Genomic DNA, 22,082 nt, shown 5'->3' on the forward strand with positions numbered 1-22,082 from the left:
AAGGAGGTCCAATGGACCACTGAAGAAAATACTACCTTAAAAATGAGATTGGAGCCAAGTGGAAGCTAATGATTTGATGAGAAATCAAGATATTATAAAACCAAACAAAAGGAATAAAAAAATGGAAGATAATGTGAAATATCTCATTGGAAAAAAGCACTTACCTGGAAAATAGATCTAGGAGAGATAATTTAAAAATTATTGGACTACCTGAAAGCCGTGATCAAAGAAGACCCTAGATATCATCTTTCAAGAAATTATCAAGGAGAACTGCCTTGATATTCTAGAGCCACAGGGCAAAATAAAAATTGAAAGAATCCACTGATCGCCTCCTCAAATAGATCCCAAAAAGAAATCTCCTAGGAATATTGTCACCAAATTCCAGAGCTCCCAGATCAAGGAGAAAATACTGCAAGCAGCCAGAAAGAAACAATTTGAGTATTGTGGAAACCCAATCAGAATAACCCAAGATCTAGCAGCTTCTACATTAAGAGATCGAAGGGCTTGGAATACAATATTCCCGAGGTCAATGGAGCTAGGATTAAAACCTAGAATCATCTACCCCGCAAAACTATCATACTCCAAGGCAAAACATGGACTTTCAGTAAAATAAAGGACTTTCAAGCTTTCTCAGTGAAAAGATCAGAGCTGAATAGAAAATTTGATTTTCAAACACAAGAATCAAGAGAACATGAAAAGGTAAACAAGAAAGAGAAATCATAAGGGACTTACTAAAGTTGAACTGTTTTGTTTACATTCCTAAATAGAAAGATGATGTGTATGATTCATGAGACCTCAATATCATAGTAGCTGAAAGGAATATGCATATATATATGTTTATGTATATATGTATATATATAAGTGAACATGCATGTATGTATATATGTATGTGTATATACACACACACACACACACACACACACACATATATATATATATATATATATATATATATATATATATATATATATATATAGAGAGAGAGAGAGAGAGAGAGAGAGAGAGAGGACACAGGGTGAGTTGAAGATGAAGGGAAGATATCTAAAAGAAATAAAATCAAATTAAGGAATGAGAGAGGAATATGTTGAGAGAGGGAGATAGGGAGAGATAGAATGGGGTGGATTATCTTGCATAAAGTTGGCAAGAGGAAGCAGTTCTGTGGGAGGAGGGGAGAGGGCAGGTGAGGGGGGAATGGTGAACCTTGCTCTCATCAAATCTGGCCTGAGGAGGAAATACCATACATACTCAATTGGGTATCTTACCCCACAGGAAAGAAGAGGGAAGAAGATAAAAAAGGGGAGATGATGGAGGGGAGGGCAGATGGGGGTGGAGGTAATCAAAAACAAACCCTTTGGAAAGGGGACAGGGTTAAGGGAGAAAATTCAATGAAGCGGGATGGGTTGGGAAGGAGCAAAATATAGTTAGTCTTTCACAACATGAGTATTGTGGAAGGGTTATACATAATGATACACATGTGGCCTATGAATTGCTTGACTTCATAGGAAGGGTGGGTGGGAAGGGAAGAGAGGACAGAATTTGGAACTCAAAGTTTTAAAAACAGATGTTCAAAAACTAACAAAAAAAAAAGTTTTTGCATGCAACTAGAAAATAAGATACACAGGCAATGGGGCGTAGAAATTTATCTTGCCCTGCAAGAACGGAAGGGAAGAGAGGATGAGAGGGGAGTAGGGTGACAGAAGGGAGGGCTGAATGGGGAACAGGGCAACCAGAATATACGTCATCTTGGAGTGGGGAGGAAGGTAGAAATGGGGAGAAAATTTGTAATTCAAACTCTTGTGAAAATCAATGCTGTAAACTAAATATGTTAAATAAATAAATTTTAAAATGATGACATCATAAAAAAATAAAAAAAAATGCAACTTAAAAAAATAGATGATTCTAGTTCTTTTTGTCATTTACATCATGGAACCAAACAAAGGAAGAATCATCAGAGTAACCTAAAAATCAACATGTGGAATATATCTGTATAGAAAATAAATTTGAGAAACCTTAAACATAAAATCACTGTAGATTACATTAATATACCTTTGAGAAGCAGTGGACTCAGAGTAAAGAAGATCTGGGTTCAAATTCCAGCTTTGGCATTTCCCAGCTGTGTGACCTTACTGGGGTTCTATTTCCTAATCTGTTAAATAAGAATAATAATCCTTGCACTACCTACTTTGTAAGTTTGCTGGGAAGAGAGTACTTTTCAAACTGTGTATAATGATGTCGTATAATATTTTCTGGTTATTGTTTAAAAATTATTATTATTTTTTATTCTGAATTTGACAAGTACCAAGTAAAATGAACATTTCCATGTATATCGCAGTGAACAGGAGGAGTTTGTACATGAAACTGTGAATCTCTGTTATGTAGAGCTTGCTCTTCTTTTTAACTATATAATAAATACAACATGGAACTTCAAAAAAAAAAGAAATAGGTGAACAGATTTTCAGAAGCCAAGATGATGGAGTAAGCAGTAGATCATTGTCCTCCTCTGATTCTCATCCCTGAACATCCATTAAACAGCTCCCCAGAACAGATCCTGGTATAGTGGAGCTAGTGGAAAGATGGGGTACATCAGTCTTTTGATCACCAAATTAGGTCCGTATTCCTCAGGTAAAAAAAGAGCACAGTCCAGAGCAGGAAGCATCCCAGCAAGCTTGTAGCAGGTTCCACCTCAACAAACCAGTAGGAGATCCTGAGCCCCAAAATGGTTGAGCAGGTGAATACCAACACCAGGATCCCCTCCCCCCTACCCATATGCTTTAGCACAGACAGGGGAACTGACAGACTCCATCTCAGAGAACCACTATATGTGCCAGAATTTAGGGTTAGGGTTAGGGTCAGGGTGAGGGTTAGTTGGTCATGAAACTAAAAAAGCTAGAAAAAGAACAAATTAAAAATCCCCAATTAAATACCAAATCAGAAATTCTGAAAAATCAAAGGAGAAATTAATAAAATTGAAATTAAGAAAACTATTGAACTAATAAAAAAATAAGAGCTAGTTTTGTGAAGAAACAAATAAAACAGATAAACATTTGGTTGATTTTATTAAAAAAAGAAAACCAAATGATCATTATCAAAACTGAAATGGATGAATTCACCACCAATAAAGAGAAAATTTAAAAATAATTAAAAGCTATTTTGCCCAGCTGTACACCAATAAATATGACAATCTAAGTGAAATGGATATTTATAAAAATATAAATTGTCCAGAATAACAGAAAAGGAAGTGAAATACTTAAATAATCCCATTTAAGAAAAAAAAAGAAATTGAATAATCCACCAATGTCCTCCCTATGAATAAATCTCCAGGACCAGATGAAATTACAGGTGAATTCTACCAAACATTTAAATAACAGTTAATTACAATACTATATAAACTATTTGGAAAAATAGGTAAAGAAGGAGTTGTATCAAATTCTTTTTATGATGCTAATGTGGTGCTGATACCTAAACCAAAACAGAGAATGTACATTATAGACCAATTTCACTAATATTAAAAGTGCCAAAATTTTACATAAAATATTAGCTAAGGAATTACAGCAACTCATTATGAGGATAATACACTATGACCAGGTGAGATTTATACCAGGAATGTAGGGCTGGTTCAATATGAGGAAAACTATCAGCATAATTGACCATATCAATAATAAAATTAACAGAAATAATGTGATTATTTCAATAGATGTGGAAAAAGCTTTTGATATAACACAACACCCATTTCTATTAAAAACACAGGAGAGCATATGATTCAATGGAGTTTTCCTTAAAATGATGTGTAGCATCTATCTAAAACTATCAGTGACATTATTTGTAATGGGGATGAGCAAGAAGCATTTCCAACAAGATTAGGGGTGAAATGAGGATGTCCATTATCACCATTGTTAGTCAATATTATACAAGAGATGTTAGCTTTAGCTGTAAGAGATGAAAAAGAAATTGAAGGAATTAGAATAGGAAATGAGGAAACAAAACTACCATTCTTTGTAGATGATATGATGATATACTCAGAGAATCCTAGAGAAACAAGTAAAAATATTACTTGAAATAATTAAAACTTTAGCAAAGTTGCAGGATATAAAATAAACCCACACAAATCATTGGCATTTCAACTTATTACTAAGAAAGCCAAGCAGCAAGAGATAGAAAGAGAAATTTCATTTAAAGTAACCGTAGACAATACAAAATATATGGGAGTCTATCTGCTAAGATCAACCCAGGAACTATATGAACACAATCACAAAACACTTTTCAAACAAGTAAAGTCAGATCTAAATAATTGGAAAAAAATATCAGTTGTTCATGGGTAGGCTGAGATAATATAATAAAAATGACAATTCTACCTAAATTAATTTACTTATTTAGTGCGTTGTCAATAAAATTACCAAAAACTATTTTATAGAACTAAAAAAAATAAGAAAATTCATGTGGAAGAACAAAATGTCCAGAATATCAAGGGGATTAATGAAAAGAAATGCAACAAAAGGTGGCCTAGCCACACCAGAGCTAAAACTGTATTATGAAGCAGCAATCATCAAAACTACTTGGTATTGGCTAAGAAATAGTGGTGGATCAGTGGAATAGGTTAGGTACAAGAAACAGTAATCATCAGTTTGATAGACATAAAACTCCAGCTTCTGTGATAATAAGTCATTATTTGACAGAAACTGTTGGGAAAACTGGAAAACAGTATGGCAGAAACTAGGCATAGACCAATACCTCACACTGCATACCAAAACAAGGTCTACACAGTTTAGAACTAAAGGGCAAAACTATAAGCAAATAATGAGAACAAGAAATAGTTAACCAGTCAGATCTATGGAGAATGGAAGAATTCATGACCAAACAAGAGATAGAGAAAATTATGAAATGCAAAATGGATAATTTTGTTTACATTAAATTTAAAAGGTTTTTGCACAAAAAAGTCAATGCAACCAAGATTAGAAGAGAAATAGAAAGCTGGAAACAATTTTTATAGCCAGTGTCTCTGATAAAGGCCCCGTTTCTAAAATATGGAATATATAAGAATACAAGTCATTCTCCTATCAATCAATGGTCAAAAGATATGAATGGGAAGTTTTCAGATGAAGAAATTAAAACTATCTGTAGTCATATGAAAAAATACTCTAAATCACTATAGACAAATGCAGATTAAAACAACTCTAAAGTAGCACATCACACTATCAGATTAGGTAACATGACAAAACAAGAAAATGATAAATGTTGGAGAAGATGTGGGAAAATTGGAACACTAATGCCCTGTTGGTGGAGTTATGAACTGATCCAACCATTCTGCAGAACAATTTGAAACTATGTCCCAAGGGACATAAAACTGTGCATAACCTTTGACCCAGCCATATCATGTCTAGGTCTGTATCCAAAAGAGATCACAAAAATAGGAAAAGGACCCACATGTACAAAAATATTTATATCAACTTTTTTTTGTGGTGGCCAAGAATTGGAAATTGAGGGGATGCCCATCAATTGGGGAATGGCTGAACAAGTTGTGGTATGTGAATGTAATGGAATAGTATTGTTTCAAAAAAAATGATGAGCAGGCAGACTTCAGAAAAACCTGGAAAGACTCACATGAACTGATGTTGAGTGAGGGAAGCAGAACCAGGAGAACACGGCTCACAGTAACAGCAACATTGTGCTATGACTGACTTTATTAGACTTAGCTTTTCTGAGCAATGCAGTGGGCTAAGACAATTCCAAAAGACTCATGATTGAAAAATGCTATCTACATGCAGAGAAAGAACTATGGAGTCTGAATGCAGATCGAAACATACTATTTTCTCTTTTTTGTTGTTTTGTTGTTTTTTTTTTAATTTCTCATGGTTTTTCTCTTTTATTCTGATTCTTCTTTCACAACATGACTAATGTGGAAATATGTTTAATATGAGCATACATGTATAGGCTATAACAGATTGTGTGCTGTCTTGGGAAGGGGGGAGAGAAGGGAGGGGAGATATTTTAGAACTCAATATCTTATAAAAGCAAATGTTGAAAACTAAAAATAAATAAATTAACAAATTAAAAAATAAGTCCAACTAGAAGAACAAAAAAAAAGAAGAAAAAGAAACAGGTGAACGACCAGAACAAGAATGCTGAGGCCCGAAGTACTTGGTTACTTTCTTGAAAACTGTTGCTACGCTAACCTGGAATGGCCTCTGCCTTCCTCTTGATATTTGTAAATATTGTGATTTCATGCTCCATAGTCCCAGGATACCCTCTACACTTACTCCAGCCCTCTAAGAGCACTGATTGATGTATTTATTAATTTTTCTATGTATTAATTTATTTTCTTTTTGTCTATTCTGCTTATTTGTCTTTTTTGTTTATCCATCTGTCTATTAACTTATTGTTTCACATTTTGGGTCTTTATACAAAGTTTCTTGCTTTGTTTTATGTCACAGGATCAACATACATGTAGAAATTGAGAGTGAAACGTGAGATCATGTCATCCTAAATACTATTATGTTATAGATGAGGGAGCTAAATCACAGAGAGGTTCTGTACATTGCCCAGAGTCTTCTAGATGGTAAGTAGCAGAGTCAGTATATGAATTCAGGTCCTGCTATTACATGCTCACTATTCCAAATTCTGATCCCTTTCCACTACACTATACTGCCTCCTAAGTAGTGCCCACTAAACTTACTTGCAATTGATTACAGGGCACAGACTAAGTCTTCATCTTTTGTGTCCAGAAATAGGGCAGGGATTTAGTCAATAATATTTATTAAACTGCACTGAACTGAAAATCAGCAGAACATGGAACTTTTATAACCTAGCCTTGTGACAGTCATTTAGCGTCCACCTAGATGACTAGCATGTGAGAGACCTGTCCTGATCTTGAGGCTGTATGTGTAACACATTAGTAGTTTCAGCCCAGTTCCCAGAAGACAGGTGTACAGATCACAAATGGCATTCACTTGCCCTTCTACTTGTCAGTCTGAGTCAAGGATCCAAGGATGGAGTAGGCCCCAAAGGCGAAACTATCTTCTAGACTTCAGTGGCAACAGGGGCCAGGGTCGAAACAGATTAATGGAGGTGTTGTAGGGCTAGTGCAATTGTCCTCTGGAGAAAGAGAAATTCATTTCCTGGACTTGTCAATCATGTGCATGAGAACTCTATCTGTTTCTTTTAAAAGGGGAACATCGACCTGTATAATTTTCTGGTGCTTTGGTTTCTGAACGAGTAGCTTTTTGAGTGTTTTAATGTGTGTACTCACCTCCCAATAATGCAGAGATTGCCTTAGGAGAAAGCAGAGAATTTTATGCTCAAATACCTTAATGCCCTCTGAAGAAATATCTACATATTCCTGATCAAGAAAATGCAGGGCTTGGGAGATTGGAAAAATGATTCATATTAAACTGTTGGACTGCTGCACTAATGTGGTCATTTCAGCAGGCTCCACCATCTAAAGAGACTCCTTCCAGACTGTCTCTGAGACTCCACCTCAAGTTGCCCAATGAGTCCTAATTGAATTGAGTTTCTTGGAGTTTGAAGGAAACAAACAGCTTTAGTTTTTTTTTGAAACAAATGGTGGGGAGTTAGGGGCAGAAGGGAGGAGGAAACAGAATAGGATTGTCTGATAAGATACTATACTACTTCTGAGAAAACCTGCAAGATTGTACCACCATTGAGACCAAATTACAGGAACACTTTATTCCACAGGATGCCAATAACCAGGTAATTTACTCTGTGGATGTGCTGTAATTGCTGTGTAATTAGAATAATTGCATTTCGGGGGCAGGATATGCACTTCTGCTATGTTGTGATTTGAGTGAATAGTCAACCTATGCAATTTGGCTTTCAAATGTTGGAAACTCAAGATTAGCAAAGATTTTCCTTTACTCTCCATTCATAGCCTCCTTTCTCATCACCTAAGAGATTTTGTTTTGAAAACTCATTTGACCTGGGGAATGAATTTGTTTTTATGGCGATTTAATCTTCATAATAACTAATATACTAAGCTAATGTCTATACCTATCTATGGAATGGAAGTGTTTTGAACAGTATTTTTCACAACTCTTTTTGAAAGATGAATAAAGAATTAATATTATTGGGCCAACTTCTCTCATGCAAAGATAATACCAAGAACCTCAAACAGATTGTAAAGTGGGTAGTGTTTTTTTTTTATTTCAGGAAGATTTTCATTCAGCCACCCACACATTTTCATTTCATTTTTTATTGTGTCAAGCAATAGAATTTAGTAGGGTGGTTGGCTGAGATGGAGGAATATCCGATGTCTGATGTTGTGTTATATTGATTATATGAGCCAGGGCAGCTAACCGGTCTATGTGGATGACTATGCTGAAACACATAATTTTGCAGTTGTGAGGGACCTTTGAGATTGCCAGGCTGAACAAAGAGCTGACCAGGAATTCCCCATACAACATCTTTTACAAGTGGTCATCAGATGGTTGGACATCCTCAATCATAAAGGAGCCCATTCCATTCCTGGAAAGCTATAATTGCTAGGGAGTCTACTTCTCCATATAAATTCGAGACTGACTGCTGATTGTACCCACTGTTCCTGATTCTGCCTTCTGGGACTATACAAAATATGGCAGTTCTTCAAATACTGGTAGACAGCTATCCTGTCCCCATAAAATCTAAAATTATCCAGGCTACTGCATTTCTAATTTCTTCAGATGATCTTCATGAGGCATAATCTCTAATCCTAAAAATAAATGGTCACTCTCCTAAGTAAATTTTCCAGTTGGCCAACATCTTTCCTAATACATGCTGGTGACAACTGAGCCAATCAAAACAAAAGACAGGAGAGAAAGTCTTAAGACCAGGACCTAACCATGCATGACTATTTTTTTCTTTCTGTGGAATAGTATTCCTAGTTTCTTTTTTTTTGGTAGAGCAAGATTACCTGAGAATTTTTGAATGTTATCTATTAATGCTGATTCATATTGAACTTGCAGTCCACTAAAGACTTCAGAATTTTTTCCCACAAACTTATTTCTAGTGATGCTTTCCCTATACCATAATAATAGTGAGAATTATTTTTAAAACCAAGTGTAGGCAACCACAGATGTATGAATTCTGTGAGGACTAACTGTGACAGACTTTGCTCATCTCAGCAACACAAGGTGCAAAGATGACTCCAAAGGACTCATGATGGAGAATGCTATCTACATCCAGAGAAAGAACTATGAAGTATGAATGCAGATTGAGGCACACTTCATGCTCGCCTTTTCCCCCCCCTTTTTTTCTTTTTCTCTTTTGTTTTTGTTTTTGGGGTTTTTTTGGTTCTGATTCTTCTTTCTAATGATTCATTCCATTTGTCATAATTCTTCTCCATACCTTGACTAGTGTGTAAATTAATTCAATGTGAAGTTATACGTGGAAGTTATATGGGATTTCATGCCGTCTTGGGGAGGGAGGGGGGAAGGGTGGGAAGAAAATCTGGAACTCAAAATTATGTAGAACCGAGTGTTGTAAACTAAAAATTAAAAAAAAGATAAAAATATTATGGGGGAAAAAAAAACCAAGTGTAGGATTTTATAATTATTCTCATTAAATGCCAGGTTTTTGAGGGGAAAGTTTGGTCTGTTATTCTATCCTTCAAAGATCTTTTTGTCTCCTGGTTCTGCCATATGCGCTAGTGTAATGTTAATGGACTATGAAGATTTTCCCCATCCATCAGTAGGCCTATATGACCACGTGTCCTCTTCTTTTTCCTGGAACAGGGGCCATGTTCCCAGGTCTAAAGGTACACAGGTATTTCAACCACTGATGTTACTGAGCTGCTTTGAGCTCTGGCACAGCTCACAGTTGTAATATATCCTGAGTCACATAGAGCCCATTGGGGGAAGAACCTAACTAAGGGGAAGCTTGCTTGCAGGAAGGTTTCCACATCTTTTGGTATTAAGGTAATTAGATACTGAGTCAGGAATGTTGTGATACCTCCTGGCTCTAAGCCTATTAGCCAAAAGTATATATATATATTCTCAGGTGAGATTTTGCTTTGGGGGTTCGCTCATGAGAAGGACCTTTTGATTCCCTGGACGGGACTCAGAGTAGCCATTTGTTAAGAACCCATTGACTAATCAGATGTTGATGCTTCCCCGATCTGGTGGTATATGTAGGTGGTTGTATTACTTTGTTCAGACAGTTGGAGCCCTGTCTGTTTAATCTCTGTGCTAATTTGTCTGCTTGTACTTTCTAATTAGTGAATGATCTCTCTCTGGTTGTATTTTCTCCATATTCAGGGTGATGACTTTTCCCCTGAACTAGTGAATGATTTATATATGTTTGATTAAAATAAGGTTGCTGACCCTCCTAAAGGTGCCTTTCCTTTAAGAAAAGCAGGTCGAAGAACCTGTGCTAGCAGGCCATCCTGAGTGTGCCAGGGTGCTTGATGTTACAGCTAGAAAATACTTTGAGTTTTGTGTCATCTATAAATCTGATAAGGTTGTCATCTATTTCATGATCCAAGTCATTGATGAAAAATTTTAGTACCAAAAGGTTGAAGGCAGGTAGGTCCCAGGCATACTACCTGAGAGATATCAATTCATTACTAATTGTACTTTGAGTCCTGTCATTTAATTGTTAGGATTCACATCTGCCAAAGAGTACCACCATATAGCCTATATCCCTACATCTTTTCCACAATGATGGCATGAGAAATTTTGTCAAATTATTTTATAAAATCCATTATAACAACTCTATCAAAAAGGAAGTATTAACTCTAGTAGACAGATGTGCTCTGTCCTTAAGCCGTAGTTCTCAGTGATCACGGCTTCTATTTCTAATGATTCACAAACCACATTTATCATAATCCATTCTAGAATTTTTGACAGAAAATAGAAGTCAAACTCAATGGTTTGTACAGAGCTTTCTTCTTTACTTTTAAAATATAGAGCACATTTGCTTATTTCCTATTCTGTAGCATTGGTTCTACTCTGTACAATTCCTCAAAGGTCAATGACAGTGATTTGTTCTTCATATCTGATATATTTTCCAGTAACCTTGAATTCATTTGTTCTAGGCCTAGTGCATTGAACTTCTTGAGAGCAGTTCTCTCATATATTTTTCTTACTTGCCATTGGCATCAATACCCTTTTAACCATTTTTTGTTGTTGTTATATCTTCACTCACTGGAAGATCATTTCCTTGGTGAGGGAAACTGAAGCAAAATGAGATGGGTGGTTTCGCCTCTTCTCTGTCTGCCTTCTCACTCATTATTACCAACTCATCTAACCCAAGCAGTAATTGTAACCTCTTTTCAATCTTCTTGTTCCTAACTTAACTAAAAATGAGTCTTGTTTATCCTTCACCTTGATTGACAAATATATTAGATTCCATTTATAGCTGGCTCATTTTTTGTATTCTTCCTTGGTTATCAATCCTTGCTTCCATCTTCTATGTAGAACTCCCTCAGGGACAGATTCTGTTCCTCACCCTTTCAGGCCTGGAGGAATGAGTAGCACCCTTATGGAGAACTCATTGAGATGGAGCTTTTGCTGATCTTCTTAACCCTAGAAGAAATGACAAGTTTGCTCAGAACTACAGAGGATTTGGACACAAGCTCAGGAAAAAGTTTGGATCTGGGGAATGTAATTAGGAAGAGAAATATGAGAGAGGCAGTGGCAGCTACCTCCTCTCCCATAGGTGAAAGCTGTATCAATAAGGCAAGATTCATGATCTTGAGGATGACCATGAACATGCTTGTTTTGGAATGGTGTGAGAAACTCTAGGTAGAAGGCAGAGGAAGTATAACATTTATTTAGACTCCAGAGGATCAAATCCAAGGATCAATATCTCCAATTTGATATTGTAGTAATTGTATCCCAAAACCAGTAAGCCCACCTCGATGTAGCAGTAAGGAAATTATAACACAGTATTATAGCAAGGAACAAAGTAATCCTTTAACCTTGCCCCCTGCTAGGGCCTTCCTGTAAACAATCACTCAAGAATCCTATCTGCTTGCAGCCTCCTTTCTCTCCTCCCTCAGTTCTCTGGTCTCTGCAGCTTCCTGGTTTATACTCTCCACTCTGCACTCTTTCTGCAGCTCTGTCATCTCATTCTCTTTGGGCTGAATTCTGAATTCTGACTTCTCTTTTGACTTCTAACTTCTGAATTCTCAGTTCTCTATGGCTACCTTCTGGGGTATATGTACTCTTTTTGGGGGCCCAAGGGCTTCATGCTTAATGGGCAAAAGGGCATGGGCCTGAGGACTAGTGCCTAGTAAATAAAGGGATTAGGCCTCCCCACAAACAAACCTAGAGTTAAGCTTTCCTTAATTGGCCTCACCTGAGGTCTATTGAGTAGGTGGGAAGGGCCTTTAATCCCTGATTGTCTTCACAAAGGTGTGGGCCTACCTCTAATTGGGCCTCATTTTGTTGGCCCCACCTGAAGCCTATTCAATGGGGGGGGGCGGGAATCTTTCACTTACTGATTGGCCTTACAAAAGCCCAGTTGAGATGGCAGCTGGGAGAATAAGAACAGCATAGTAGCAGCTGTGGCAGCAGTAGGAGCAGTGCATGAGTTTCCTTTCCAAGACTCACAAAGAACATAAGAAACTCATGGTTGTCAGAGAGTTAGAGATAGTTTTTCTCAATAGTTTTGCTTTATGGCTGTAGTGCTGGTAAGATTGAAGATGCCTTGTTGGGCAATGTGGAAGGACAGGAACACCTCAATCCAACTCCCCTGCCTCCTTCATTTTCATGTTCATTAACACATCTTGTGATTTTTTTGTTGTTCTGTGCTGCTATTATACTGATTTTTCTCTCTGAGATTTTGGCCGACAAAGATGTTTGTTTATGCATTCCTTTAACTGGGCTATAAGAGTGCATTCAATATCTTTCGTAGGGTTAAGTCACTTGGTATAGAAGCTGAGCTATATATAACTCATAGGCACTTAAATGAACTATTATTAAGTTTTATGAATGATTATTTAACACTTTCAACGAGGAGAACCCTAAACCTTGTCTCAGGTGCTCACTTTTCATTTTTCCTAGAAGAATGAGCTCACTGTAACTTCTAGTGTGGCTGAGAATGTGAGCACGGGTAATTGAAGCTAAAACTATACCTATTTACCTAAATTGAAGCAGGAATGGTAGAGTTAGAGAGAGATGTTCTTCTTTTCAGTTTTACTTTCCATACTGACTTCTGGACCCTTGCTACATATAGCAACATCTAGTAGTTACAGGTGTTATTATGTTTTTCATTTTTAAATCTAAGCTGGTCATTAAGTTCTTTGTATGTTCATATGTACACATGTATATACAGATACATAAATATATACATGTATGTATTCATACATACACACACGCACACATACATTTTGTGGTGTGTGTGTGTGTGTGTGTGTGTGTGTGTGTGTGTGTATTCTGCCTTAGAATAATTTGTGTTTATGTCTTCAGACTTTCATTCTTGAGACCTTCCCAGGGACTCTTGGCTTTAGCCTTATTAATACTATGTGCAAAGCAGCTGATTTATGAGTTAATATTATCAGTGATGAGTAGCTTTATCACTATTTGTTCCAACATTGAAGTCAGGCCCATTCCATATCATCTGATTCTTTTACCTAATCACCCTTTTCTCAGATATCCAACCTGTGCTCTATTATCACACTTTGACTAAATTACTGATATCCTTACTCTGACCTATACCACTCCTTTTCTACATGCTGCTTAGCTACTGCCCACCTGGGGCCAAAGACATGTATAATGATCCTCCTTTGTTTTCCTGCTTGGGTACAGAGATATGGAGTCCTTATCACTCACTTACTACCAGACTAAACTATTCCATATCCCTCTACATCAACCTTTCTAATTCTTCAGTCAAAGTCAAAAGAGCATGTATGACTGCTAGTATCTTTTCATGCCCTGTCCTCTTTAGCTTGTACTCAACTCCTAGAAGGCAACACTCTTCATGTGGATTTTCCAATTTTTATTTGTTGTTCAGTCATTTTTCTGTCATGTCCAATTCTTTGTGACCCTATTTGGGGTTTTATTGGCAAACACACTGGAGTGGTTTGCCATTTCCTTGTCCAGATCATTTTACAGGTGAGGAAACTGGGGCAAAGAGGGCTGAATGATTTGCCCAGGATCACACAGCTACTACATGTCAGGCCAGGTTTGAACTCCCAATGATGAGTCTCCCTGCCTCTAAGCCCTGCACTCTATCTATTGTGTCACCTAGCTGCCCCTATTTTTAACATTAGTAACTTGGGAAACATTAGTAAACATTTCTCAATTTTAGACATGAGTAAATTGGGAAGGAATTGATACATTTCAGATAACAGCACCATGTTTCACCCTATAATATAGTTCCAATTCTTTCATAAATGTCTATCTTGCTTGATGAAACTAGAAACAGAATTTCTTTATCCATAACCTAATCCTCAGAGTTGTTCCTGCAGCTCTTTTCCCTCTGTACCTCTGTTTGATTTATACACCAAACACTGTACAATCATTAAGTTATTTCATCTAGACCCTCAAAGAGGAATGGCTTTCAGTTGTGACTTATGTGGACTGAGTGTGAACCTAGAGTTCAAAGCTTTTAAATATCACCTCTTGGTCTTACATAGACATAACAGTATCACAAAGGCCATAGAAATAAAGAGACCCTGACAATAGATTACATGTTTATTACCCACTGACACTGAGTGTTTATTTTCCAAAGACTTTATTGAATCGTATATGAGATGATACATCAGTTTTATGTTTTACACAATGTTTTATCTGCATCAGACTTTGCTCGTCGATGTATCAATATTAGCTTAATTATAACATGACTCAACATAACTGAAAAGTAAACTAAGAATGAAAGTGCCAGGAGAATGATATAAAAGATATATCTGATTGGAAAGATTCTTCTCTTTACAAAATATGTTTTGTGCTGCAGGTGGGACCCTGGGAATAGATCATCAGCAGGGAATCTGTATGCAGTCTCCAAGGAAGTCAGAAGATTGTTTCAGAGCTCGATTAGTCTTTACCAAGTATTAGGGAAGTTGCTTAGTCTTTAAGTTTGGCTTCTTCAGGGAATGGCTTGACACCACACATTTATAACTCATTTCTAACGTCTTGAATTGACTTAATGTATCATGTCCGTTCCAGTCTTCACCACATGCTCTAGCAAGTGAAAGAAAGTGTCCTATGGGAGATCTCCAAGGTTTTAAGGCACCCTATTCCTTTTCAGTATAAAATGTGTGAATTTCTATCTTGTGCTTTCGTAATATCTTTTACGTGCTCTCTTTTAGACTAGTATACAAGGACTAGTCAATTTGAAACCATGCTTAGCTATTCTGGTATAGGAAGAGCAACAGTTTCCAACTCATATTCTATGGCTACGTATATGTAAGGTTAGCTGATCATGCCATTTTTATTAAGCTCAGTCTTTGCTGCTCTCTAGAATTGAGTATTTATTTAGATTGACAATGTCAAGCTCTGCAGGGGTGGGGTGGGGCAGTTATGGACAGGATGCCCATTGTTGATCTTGGATTTTATACTTATAAAAGAAGATAGCCACTGGCTTACTTTATCAATTCACTCAAATGGTTAATCAATAAACAAAAAAGAAAGTTAAACTCATATTTTTATCATGAAAGGTATATAATTCTGTTCTATTACAGTTGATTTATTATTAAAGACCCTGAATGAGCATAAAGACATGTGAGTATAAAAATACAACAAATTAGCATATGATCATAAACTATACATATTATGCCTACATATCTAAATATGTGGGTATGTGTAGACATGAATGTATGTGTGCATACACATATGTAGATGCATACATACTTATGAGTTTGTATGATAGTTTTCAGGAAGAAATCTGTCCACTTGTTGGTTGATACACACACTAGTTTATGGGATTGTTAAAGTGCAGAGAATTATTAGAGCCATTCAAAATCTATAGAAGAATCAAAGCACTTAAAAAAAGAAAGCATATATTGACACAAATGGCAGTGGATGTCTTTATTGAGCTAAATAAAATAGCAATAAGGATGGAATGCTTTTGGTGTTCTAGATAGCTCCCAGAAGAGGAGCTCCTTCTCTACCAATGAAGCTCAGCACTTTCTCTGCAACTTGTAGTCTTTATAGAGTTGCCTAGGGAACCTAAATTGACAAGCCCAGTGTTTGACAGCCAGCATGTGACAGAGGAAGAAGCAAAGCAAAGAAAACAACAAATTCTCTAGGTATGACTTGTGAGATGCAAGTTTTAGACATTTTAATAACTTTGAAAGAGGAGCAGCTATGGCAGAGTAGATAGAGCTCCAACCTTGGAATCAGGAAGATTATGTCTGAATCTTTCTGCTGACACAGTCAAAAATGGATGAACTTGGGGATGTCATTTAACTCTTCAATTCTGTAATGGAAGTTCACTAAATCAATGAAATTGCAGGTTGAGGGAGAAAATCAAACAAACAAATAAGCAAAGAAAAACACCTAATGTCTGAGAAAGACAGCAAAATTAGATTCAAGAAAACAACAATCAATTCTGGTTATTTTAAGGCAGAGCTAAGAACACTAACGATTTGGAAGAAGCCTAATTGTTTGCAACACTCAGGAAAGACCTTTCGGATATTTACAGACAAGTACATCCATATGGGCATTTAGGTGGTACAGTAGGTAGATGCCTGTGCCTGAGGTCAGGAAGACTCATCTTTCTGAGTTCAGATCTGGCCTCCAACACATTTAATAATTATGTGGCCCTGGGCAAGTCCCTTAACCCTGTTTGCCTCAGTTTCTTTATGTTTAAAATAAGCTGGAGAAGCAAATGGCAAACCACTCCAGTAACTTTGTCCAGAAAATCCCAAAAGGGGTCACAAACAGCCAGATGCAAATGAAATGACTGAGCAACAACAAACATTATATGTAAATATACAATTTACCCAAGGTTCATAAAATGCATTTACAAGTGATGTAGAGGAAAATAGATAGTGTTTAAACAATCTGGACCACCAGAATTTACTTTGATGTGACATATCATATAATTAATAGTATAGAGGCAACAGTGAGAGAAATTATTATTAATAAACAATGATTTGGGGAGATCCAGAGTTTCCCCCTTTTTTCCTAAAGACCTAATTTCAAGGCCCAGCCTCTGAAGGACAGGATTGATGAAAGTAACTAATATTAACTTTATCCTCAATCTAGGTATTGCTACCCCACACAACCTTTGAAGGAACTTATTCTAAGGTGAAACTCTGGCCCGTTGTATTCTTTTTTTTTTTTTTTTTTTTACAGCTGACTGTCTTTTATTGTGTACATTTTTGAATGATTTCCCAATTCCTTGTTTCACAGAAATCATTAAGTATACTCAGCTTAACATATATGTTGTAAACCTGCCTTGCTCCCTAAATAAGAAAAATTATTCCAACAATTTATCCAGGAGGCCATGTCATTTGACGTCCTCCAAGGACATGTAGATGGATGTGATAGATGGATTGCCCCCCATCTGCACCTTCATTGATCACCATTCGGGATCCTCTCTTCAGACCCAGGTCAGCTGCACATTTCTTGTCAACAATCATTAAGCGTCCAAGAAGATTTTCATCTTCTTCTTCTGCAACAGATATCTGGGTAATGGGTTTCTTGGGTACCACCAAGAAATGAGTTGGGGCTTGTGAGGAAACATCATGGAAAGCAAGTCACTGGTCATCCTCAAAAATGATTTTGGCCGGGATTTCCTTGCGAATGATCTTCCCAAAGATGGTGTCTCCCCCGGGCTGGGCAGTCTGAGCTTTGATGATCTCATCTGCCATAGTGGCGGCGCCTGCAGTGCCCCTCCCGCCACTCCCACTGCCGCAGCCGCAACCAAGGCCCGTTGTATTCTACTCAGGCTTAGTTGGGGGATATAGATCCTTTGTCTAAATTTCCCAAGGCTAGGGCTAATTTGGAAGTAACTGACCCAATCAAAGTCACACCCCCTAGCTCCTCATTAGAATAGATCCACCTCTCAATAGAATGTTCATTTTCTCTCATTACTTGTTAACTAATCAGAATTGATTGCCACCCTCAGTAACAGCCACCTTTCTAAGAGCATATAAGCACTGAGTGGGTTCCATGAGGGGTCTTTGGCATTCAAGAGTGTTACTCACCCTTTTATTAATAATATGCTAACATTATTAATAAAATGATTTATTACACAGAACCTATGTCTCTTGAACTTTTTAAATGTGACAGTAGTTACTTTTATCATAATTGTTCAATATAAGTGGGTAATTTGCTGAATTATCCATTTCAGTTATGTATGCAACTACTTTAAGCACTTTAAATATATTTTTTTGTAAATGACCACCTCATGACAGTACTTGAATTACTGAAATTTAAGTTAGCTTGAACATGACATCAAAGTAGGCAAAGAATGCACATTGTCCAGAATGTGATATGCAATTGATGTACTGAGTTAGTGAATCAGTACATAGATCTTGGACAGAATCAAACCCAGGATGCCACAGGAGGAGTACAGTGGGATGGAATACTTCGGGGAAACCATAAAGCAATTTCAATGATACCAAGATGTCTTTGCTTGCATAGCCCCTTTCTTTAATACCAATAGCCTCCTGGTGATGTATCTAACTGGATGTTGTAGGAAGCTGCATTGCGAAAATATTCCAAATTGGAGATGACCCAAAGGGCAATGGAAAAGTTCATGTTAAATTAAAATAGGGTGCATCATATTATCATTTATTACTTCTATGGATTAAGTGGCCTTAGAGAAAGTTTATGTAACTGGAAAACAAGGCAGGCCAGTTACAAAGTAAACAAGAGATAATATAGACAGGTGTATTTTTGTACTTAGGTATAGGACACACTAAAAGAACCAGGGGAAAGCCTCAAGTATGTTGTGCAGACCTTTTGGAGGGCATATTTAAAGACATGGACAGGAAATCTATAGGAAGCAAATAAAAGAATTTAGATAAAAAGTGAAAAGTCCAATCCTACATACAGATATCGTTCATTCTAAATATCCTATGTCTGTTGTGAATATTTTTTCACACATAGTCAAATTCAGATGTTTGACTATATTCTTTTTGCCCCTTTCAACCAGATGCTTTCTTGGTGTTCAGCAGATATAAATGCGTTTTATTAAGTTTTTAAATACCATGGACTTATTTCTGGTTAAACAACAGTTAAAAAATTTAAGAAATAAAATAAAAGTATTTTGTTCAGTTTGTGATTATGTCTGCACATACACCTGTTTGGCTGAATTCTCCTTTAAAAACAGGTTAATAGAATGTCAAAAATAAAACTTTGCACAACGTGGTAGAGTAGTAAGATCTTTCTATTGGCAACCAAAAACCTGTGTTCTAGTCCTAACTTTGCTATAAACTTGAGATGAGTCCTTGAGCAGGTCACTTGACTTAGATATGCATAATGTTATCTTTAAAGGGAGTAGATTAGATGATTTCTATGGCCCCCTAGCTAGAAATTCTGAATCGATGGAATAAAAATTGGAGGGAAAGTCTGATTAAATTTTTGACTTTTGGAATCATGTGTATCTTACTCTTAGATCTAATCAAAGCATAAAAGTGATCCTGGACTTTCCATGCTAGCAGGGCACAAAACCTAATAAGTTCTCTTAACCCAGAAAAGCTCAAAGTTCAGCTACAATGATGGACTTTACGTCTATCATGGAGGAGAATTGCTCTAATTGTTTCAAGAGTGTCTTCAGTAGAAGCTTGACTCCCTCATGAGAAAAAATATCAGCTATAGAAGAGTAGTAAAATAATCTACTGAGGTATGAGGGGATTACAGTTTTCATTGGTGAGAAAATTCACACATCTTGAAATCACAGGTCTTTGAAGAAGTCATTGCTTTTAAAAAATGCAATCATTGTTTTAGGATACCCTCTCCCCCCAAAAAAAAACTTTACTCAGTCTTGAATTAACAGTTTTAAAAAAGGAATAGAGAGCTCTTTAACTCTACAAAATATTTTGTATACATTATCTCATTTGATTATCACATTAGTCCTCTGAGGTAAGTATTACAGATATATAGATAGATATCTGTTTCTCTCTCTCTCTCTCTCTCTCTCTCTCTCTCTCTCTCTCTCTCCTCTCTCTCTCTCTCTCTGTGTCTGTCTGTCTCTCTCTATCCATCCATCTATCTATCTATCTATCTATCTATCTATCTATCTATCTATCTCCCTATCTCCCTGATTTTCTAGATGAAGAAAATGAGGCTCAGAGATGTTAAATAAATTTCCCATCACACAGATTAATAAGGCAAAATTTGAGACTGTTATGAATCCCAATTCTAATACTCCACTCACAATATCACTCTGACTCTTCTATTGGTCACATATCAGAAATAAAAGTCAGTAAATCATCATGTTGTTCCTAAAAATCATCTTAGTATATGTTAATATTAATCATGTGACCAGAGATATAACTATTATTTTTAGACTCAGAGGGGAAAGTTTGGGAAAAGAAGGTTGCTGTGGACCTAACGTTTTGCTGTTAAGGGAGATGTTGCTCCTTGGGATAAGAGTGGCAACTAGTGCCATCTGAGATGCAGGGTGAGGCACTAGCTTTTCCCCACAGACTCTTTTCTCTCCAACTCCCTTCATGTCTATGTCACTAAGTTGCACATACCCCTACTGAACTCAGAAGTACAGTTAGCCAACAGCCATGTTAATGATTGATCTGGGCTACCATATGGTTGATTTGACTGTGTTGCATCCAGATGAATTGAATGGGCTGCCCATGGCAAACTGGCTGCCATGGTCTGCTTATCTTGGCATATCTACAGAGCCCTAGGCAGTGTGAAGAACTTCCTGTTACTGACACTCTTACTTTTCTGAGATTGGACAGACTCAGATGTATATTCCAAGTAAATAAATGCATAAATACTTACAAATACTCCCCACCAAGCTCTAGCTGCCTTTTGATGCTACTTATCTATTCATATCTAACTCTGACCAGGTGCAAGGTGATTAAGACCACCCAAAATAAAATTATTATCTATCAAACAAATACCTCCTCCCATCCTCTGTAGCAAGGCATTGGCTGCAACTTAAGTTCTCAATCATCTCTAGTGTTCTAGGGTGACATTTGGAGGGAAGCCATTCCACCACAAACTAGGAAAGCCCCCAAGGTTTAGCAGGATAGGGAAAAATCTCTGAAAGACCTTCATAAATAGGAGCAGCTGATGGATTGGGGAGCTCTTGTCCAGGAAAAAAAAGGTCACATGAAAGGAAAAGTCTTTGAGGCTGCAGGGTCTATCAGAGTTACAAGCTTACCTCTCAATTGTGTTGGGCCCTCTTTGCACATACTAGCATATTGCGGGATCTTATGTTGTTTTTACTCCTTTTTTTGGTTATTATTTCAAATAAGAGAGTATGTAATCTCTCTGACCAACCTCAGTGTATGGCAGCCTGGAGCCAAAATGTTTTATTCATGAATGATGTCTTTTTTTTATAAACACATAAAAATGTAAAACAATAAAAGTGATATATACCTAATAATGAGTGAACCAATAAACCCACCAGGCAACTTCGCTCTGCAAGTGGAAAAATTGACTTTGTATAACAAATTGCAGAATTATTAATCCTGTTTGAAACCCTTTTTATATCAGACCATTTACTTTAATTCTTACTACTTTGAAAATTATCATACATTATGCATTTTTCTTTGTACTTTTTGTTGGGGTGGGGGTGGGAAGAGGGATCAGAGTGCACTCCTGAACTTTGGAGGCCTCCAAGCAGTTTGAGTGGAAGGCTCCAACCAGCTGGCAAAGGGAGCAAAGAGGGAGGCCCAGAGCTGTGTTAGGAACTCCTGACATGTTGATTGACAGACACTGCTGGTTCTCCTCTGGAAAGATGCTCTTTCTCCAGGCAGGATAGAAGAGAAGTCTCATATTAGAAGCTAGCAGGTGCTTGGCTCCAGGGGCTTTTAGTAAGTTTATCATCACACCTGCTGAAGGATATTCAACAACACTTAAATTAATAAAAGGGAATTCTCTAAAATATCAAAGACTAGGATGTTTCAGAAGAGAACCACGATTTAGATGTCATGGCTCACATTAGTTAATTTTTTGGGAAGCAATCAGGGAGGTACTGCTGTCTCCAAATGAGTAGATAGACCAATTGCCGAA

The 22,082-nt window shown here is 37.0% G+C and overlaps 1 pseudogene; it reads right to left on the bottom strand.

The window, feature by feature from the left end:
* Window positions 1-17,277: 17,277 nt before the first annotated feature.
* Window positions 17,278-17,784, bottom strand: LOC118834289 (annotated as a pseudogene).
* Window positions 17,785-22,082: the final 4,298 nt, after the last annotated feature.

The sequence above is a fragment of the Trichosurus vulpecula genome, chromosome 1 (genome assembly GCF_011100635.1).
Source record: "Trichosurus vulpecula isolate mTriVul1 chromosome 1, mTriVul1.pri, whole genome shotgun sequence".
Taxonomy (NCBI): Eukaryota; Metazoa; Chordata; class Mammalia; order Diprotodontia; family Phalangeridae; genus Trichosurus; species Trichosurus vulpecula.